Source organism: Oryx dammah, unplaced genomic scaffold (genome assembly GCF_014754425.2).
Source record: "Oryx dammah isolate SB20612 unplaced genomic scaffold, SCBI_Odam_1.1 HiC_scaffold_20, whole genome shotgun sequence".
Taxonomy (NCBI): domain Eukaryota; kingdom Metazoa; phylum Chordata; class Mammalia; order Artiodactyla; family Bovidae; genus Oryx; species Oryx dammah.
In genome coordinates this window covers 70,865,481-70,871,247 of record NW_024070204.1, presented here as the reverse complement: position 1 = coordinate 70,871,247, position 5,767 = coordinate 70,865,481, and the positions used below count along the sequence as shown (strand labels likewise).

The window sequence follows — 5,767 nt, the reverse complement described above, 5'->3', positions numbered from 1 at the left end:
CATGGACAGAGGAGCCTGGTGGGCTACAGTTGGACTCAACTGAGCAGCTAAACACAAGCACAAGAACACTATGCTTCCAAAGGAAAAACAGGTTTAGAGAAAAAAAATGAGGGGGAAATGCTATTGTATCACATCACTTGAAATATATTTTGAGTGATTCAGAGATCTCGTATAACCATGTTGAAATAGTATGAAGTAAAAACAAAGAGTTGGACTCAACTGAGCAGCTAAACACAAGCACAAGAACACTATGCTTCCGAAGGAAAAACAGGTTTAGAGAAAAAAAATGAGGGGGAAATGCTATTGTATCACATCACTTGAAATATATTTTGAGTGATTCAGAGATCTCGTATAACCATGTTGAAATAGTATGAAGTAAAAACCTATTTAATACTAAAAATATTGCTGTCATCATTATAGATGCTAAGAACATAAGCCCAACAATATATCCATCATTCAAAGACAGCCACAATTAATGATGTAATATATTTCATCCCAATCTTTTTGTCTATTAATTTTATTTAAATAGCATAATACCATATGTTCAACTTTTGGTTGCCTGTGTATGATATATATATTTTCTGTATTATGTACAGAAAAAAATTATCACAGTTCATGTTTTCTTTCATAACAAGCTAAGCTCTTAATTGTTATTTATCAAAAACTATAAATAATTTTAATTTACTTATAAATTACCTACCACCTTGCTGAGGCTTCTTCTTTGTCTTTAGACATGGGGTATCTTTCTTTGGTGGGTTCCACCATTCTCTTGTCGACAGTTGTTCCACAGCTAGTTGCGATTTTGGTGTTCTCGGAGGAGGTGAGGATGTCCTCCTGCTCCACCATCTTGAACCAGAAGTGGACTGCCTGCTTTTGTTTTGTTCTGTCTGTTTGTTTTCGGCTGTGCTGGGTCTTCACTGCTGTGCGTGGGCTTCTCTAGCTGTGGTGGGAGCTTCTCGTCACTGTGGTGCATGGCTTCTCTAGCTGTGGTGGGAGCTTCTCGTCACTGTGGTGTGTGGCTTCTCTTTCTTGTTGCAGAGCGAGGCTCTAGGCACGCGGGCTTTAGCAGTTGCAGGACACGGGCTCAGTAGTTGTGGCTCAAGGGCTTCGCTGGTCTGCATCATGCATGATCCTCCCAGGTGCTGTTATTGTTCAGTCACTCAGTCGTGTCCAATTTCGTGACATCATGGGCTGCAGCACGCCAGGCTTCCCTGTCCATCACCAACTCCCAGAGCTTGCTCAAACTCATGTCCATTGAGTCAGTGATGCCATCCAACCATCTCATCCTCTGTCGTCCCCTTTTCCTCCTGCCTTCAATATTTCCCAGCATCAGGGTCTTTTCTAATGTGTCAGTTCTTTGCATCAGGTAGCCAAAGTATTGGAGCTTCAGCTTCAGCATCAGACCTTCCAAGAATATTCAGCACTCCGTTGATATCTGAGGGACTCTCAACAGCCTTCTCCAGCACCACAGTTAGAAAGCATCATCTCTTCAGTGCTCATCCTTCTTTATGGTGCAGCTCTCACATCTGTACGTGACTATTGGAAAAACTATAACTCTGATTATACGGACCTTTGTCTGCAAAGTAAGTGTTAGTTGCTCAATTGTGTCTGACTCTTTGTGACCACTGGACTGTAACCTGCCAGGCTCCTGCATCCATGGCAAGAACACTGGAGTGGATTGCCAATACATTCTCCAGGGGACCTTCCCGATGCAGGAATCACACCCAGGTCTCCTGCATTGCAGGCAGACACTTTACTGTCTGAGCCACCATGGAAGCTCGACAAAGTAATGGCTCTGCTTTTTAATACGCTGTATAGGTTTGTCATAGCTTTTCTTCCAAGGAGCAAGCGTCTCTTAATTTCATAGCTGCAGTCATCATCTGCAGCAATTTTGGAGCCCAAGAAAATAAACTCTGCCACTGTTTCCATTTTTTTCCTCTATTTGCCATGGGGTGATGGAACCAGATGCCATGATCTTAGTTTTTTGAATGTTGAGTTTTAAGCCAGCTTTTTCACTCTCCTCTTTCACTTTCATCAGGAGGCTCTTCAGTTCCTCTTTGCTTTCTGTCATAAGGGTGGTGTCATCTGCATATCTGAGGTTGTTGATATTCTCCCAGAAAATCTTGATTCCAGCTTGTGCTTCATCCAGCCTGGCATTTCTCATGATATACTCTGCATATAAGTTAAAGAAGGAGGGTGACAATATACAGCCTTGATGTACTCCTTTCCCAATTTTAAAACAGTCCATTGTTCCATGTCTGGTTCTAACTGTTGCCTCTTGATTTGCACACAGGTTTCTCAGGAGGCAGCTAAGGTAGTCTGGTATTTCCATCTCTTTAAGAATTTCCACAGTTTGTTGTGATCCATATAGTCAAAAGCTTCAGCATAGTCAATGAAATAGATGTTTTTCTGGAATTCTCTTGCTTTTTCTATGATCCAATTGATGCTGGCAATGTGATCTGTGGCTCCTTTGCCTTTTCAAAATCCAATATGTACATTTTGAAGTTCCCCATTCACATACTGTTGAAGGATTTTGAGCATTCTCTTGCTAGCATGTAAAATGAGTGCAATTGTGTGGTAGTTTGAACATTCTTTGGCATTGCCCTTCTTTGGGATTGGAGTAAAAACTGACCTTAGAAGAAATGGAGTAGCTCCCATTTGTCAAGAAGAGTCTGAAATGCAGTACTTGGGTGCAATGTCAAAAATGACTGAATGATCTTGGTTTGTTTCCAATGCAAACCATTGAGTATCACAGTAATCCCAGTCTATGCCCCAACCAATAATGCCAAAGAAGCTGAAGTTGAATGGTTCTTTGAAGATCTACAAGACCTTTTAGAACTAACACCAAAAAAAGATGTCATTTTCATCCTAAGGGACTGGAATACAAAAGTAGGAAGTCAACAGATACCTGGTGAGTAACAGGCCAGTTTGGCTTTAAGAGTACAAAATGAAGCAGGGCACATGCTAACAGAGTTTTGCCAAGAGAACGCACCGGTCATAGCAAACATCGTCTTCCAACAACACAAGAGATGACTCTACCCATGGAAACTTTCTCTAAATCCACTCTAGTATTCACTTACAATGTTCCACACAAAATCTTAGTTTTCCTTAATTTATTGAAACTGAAACAGAAGTCTCCTACTAATCTATAGTCAGAAAGGCATGCACATTAAACTTTTCCAAAAGTAAATGGTGGAAAAGTGAGTTGTGCATGGTGACTTCCTTCCAAAGAATGAAAAGGGTCAGAGGAGAGTCACTTTCCAGCAAAGAAAAAACCTGAGAAATGCTACTTTGGTCAGGTGATCAAGGCTGATATCAACAGCCATAAAGTATGCTGATTCTATGTATCCTTGATATGATGTGATGAAAATGGCACTTTACCTGTGTGATCTTCCTTTCATAAACCCCTAACCCAGTCTAATCATGAGAAAAATAGCAGATGAGGTTTAGTAGTGGGGTATCCTGTCATATAGCTGATGAGTACTCATTAAAACTGTCAAAAGGTCATCAAAAAACATGGGAAAATGAGAAACTGTCTCAGTAAGATGAGCCTAAGGAGACATGGCAACTAAATGTAATGTGAGATCCTGGAACAGAAAAAGGATATTAGGTTAAAAACTAAGCAAATCTGAATAAATTATGGACTTTGGTTAACAGGTAGATAGACAGATGATAGAGGCAGTGGTTTGTTCACTTATCTTGTATTACTTTGTAACATACTTTATCAGGAATATAGAGTTAACAGTCCGTATATTTGGGACTGAGGAACAGTAATTAAAAAGTTCTTGTGGTCATAAAAACCATGGCTATTGATCCTAAATATCACTATTTTAACCAACAGAGCAAGCTCAGGACTAGAAAATTATTTGCATCTAAGGTGCTTTCTTCTCAGAAAATGACTTTAGCTATTTTTATGGAAATAGTTATTTTTTTAAAAAATGCTGCTTACAAAAATATTATTGAATCCAGTGACCAAGTGCAAATCCAAAAATTATAGATCACATTTTATTTTTTCATGGCATCGAGTTCCTCATTTTAAAATGTTTATTATAGTGAGGCCAATTAAGAAACAGTAAACATTGAGAGGAGGGCCTTCCCTGGTGGGGCTTCCCCAGTGGCTCAAGGGTAAAGAATCCACCTGCAGTGCAGGAGACTCGTGTTTGATCCCTGGGTTGGGAAGGTCCCCTGGAGAAGAGAAATGGCAACTCACTCCAGTATTCTTGCCTGGAAAATCCCAATCCATGGGGTTGCAAAAGAGTTGGACACAACTGGATGACTAAACAACAAACAACAAACTTCCCTGGTGGTGCAGTGGATAAGAATCCGCCTGCCAACGCAGGGGACTAGAGTTTGATCCCTGCTCTGGGAGGATCATTCTTTGGCATTGCCCTTCTTTGGGATTGGAATGAAAACTGACTTTTCCCAGTCCTATATCCACTGCTGAGTTTTCTAAATTTGTTGACATATTGAGTGCAGCAGTTAAACAGCATCATCTTTTAGGATTTGAAATAGCTCAGCTGGAATTCCATCACCTCCACTAGCTTTCTTCATAGTAATGCTTCTAAGGCCCACTTGACTTCAGACTCCAGGATGTCTGGCTCTAGGTGAGTGATTATCTGGGTTATTAAGACGTTTCTTGTGAGTCTCTAGGAGATCCCTCGTTTTTCTAGGCCCCCGGCTCGGGGTGCCTTCCTTCCCCATGGCGGGACACCTCGCTTCTGACTTTGCCTTCTCCCCACGCTGGGCGGTGGAGGCGATGGGCCGGGAGGGCCAGAGCCGGGCTGGGTTGATCCTCGGACCTGGATGAGCTTCCAAGGGCCTCCTGGTGGGTAGGAGATCGGACGGGGGGTGGTGCCCGGCGCCGAGGTGTGGGGGCTTCCCCCGTGCCCCCCGCCCTATGACTTGTGCGGAGAGATGGCCTACTGCAGGTTGGAGTGGGGCCGGTGCCCCCAGGCGGCCTGGAGTCCCCTCAGCCCGAGGGCGAGGCGGGAGCCGGGGTGGAGAGCAACTCTGAGGGGGCCTCCCCGGACCCCTGTGCCGCCCCTGCAGGCGCCGCGAAGCTGGACAAGGAGAAGCTAGAGCCGAACCCTGAGGAGTCCCAGGACATCAAAGCTCTTCAGAAAGACCTTGAACAATTTGCCAAGCTCCTAAAACAGAAGAGGATCACCCTAGGATATACCCAGGCCGATGTGGAGCTCACCCTGGGGGTTCTCTTTGGAAAGGTATTCAGCCAAACGACTATCTGCCGTTCTAAGGCTTTGCAGCTGTTTCAAGAACATGTGTAAGCTGCGGCCCCTGCTGCAGAACTGGGTGGAGGAAGCTGACAACGAGAATCTGCAGGAGATATGCAAAGCAGAGACCCTTGTGCAGGCCCGAAAGAGAAAGCGGACGAGTATGAGAACCGAGTGAGAGGCAACCTGGAGAGCATGTTCCTGCAGTGCCCGAAGCCCACCGTGCAGCAAATTAGCCACATAGCCCAGCAGCTCGGGCTGGAGAAGGACGTGGTCCGACTGTGGTTCTGCAACCGTCGCCAGAAGGGCAAACGATCAAGCAGTGACTACTCCCAACGCGAGGATTTTGAGGCTGCGGGGGCTCCTTTCGCAGGGGAACCCATATCCTTTCCTCTGAAGCCAGGGCCCTATTTTGGTACCCCAGGCTACGGGGACCCTCATTTCACTACGCTGTACTCTTCAGTCCCATTCCCTGAGGGTGAGGCTTTCCCTCGGTGTCTGTCACGGCTCTGGGTTCTCCTATGCATTCAAACTGA

General features: G+C 44.4%; 1 pseudogene; it reads left to right on the top strand.

Annotated features, from left to right (window-relative positions):
• The first annotated feature begins 4,699 nt into the window (after positions 1 to 4,699).
• On the top strand, positions 4,700 to 5,767 carry LOC120879704 (annotated as a pseudogene).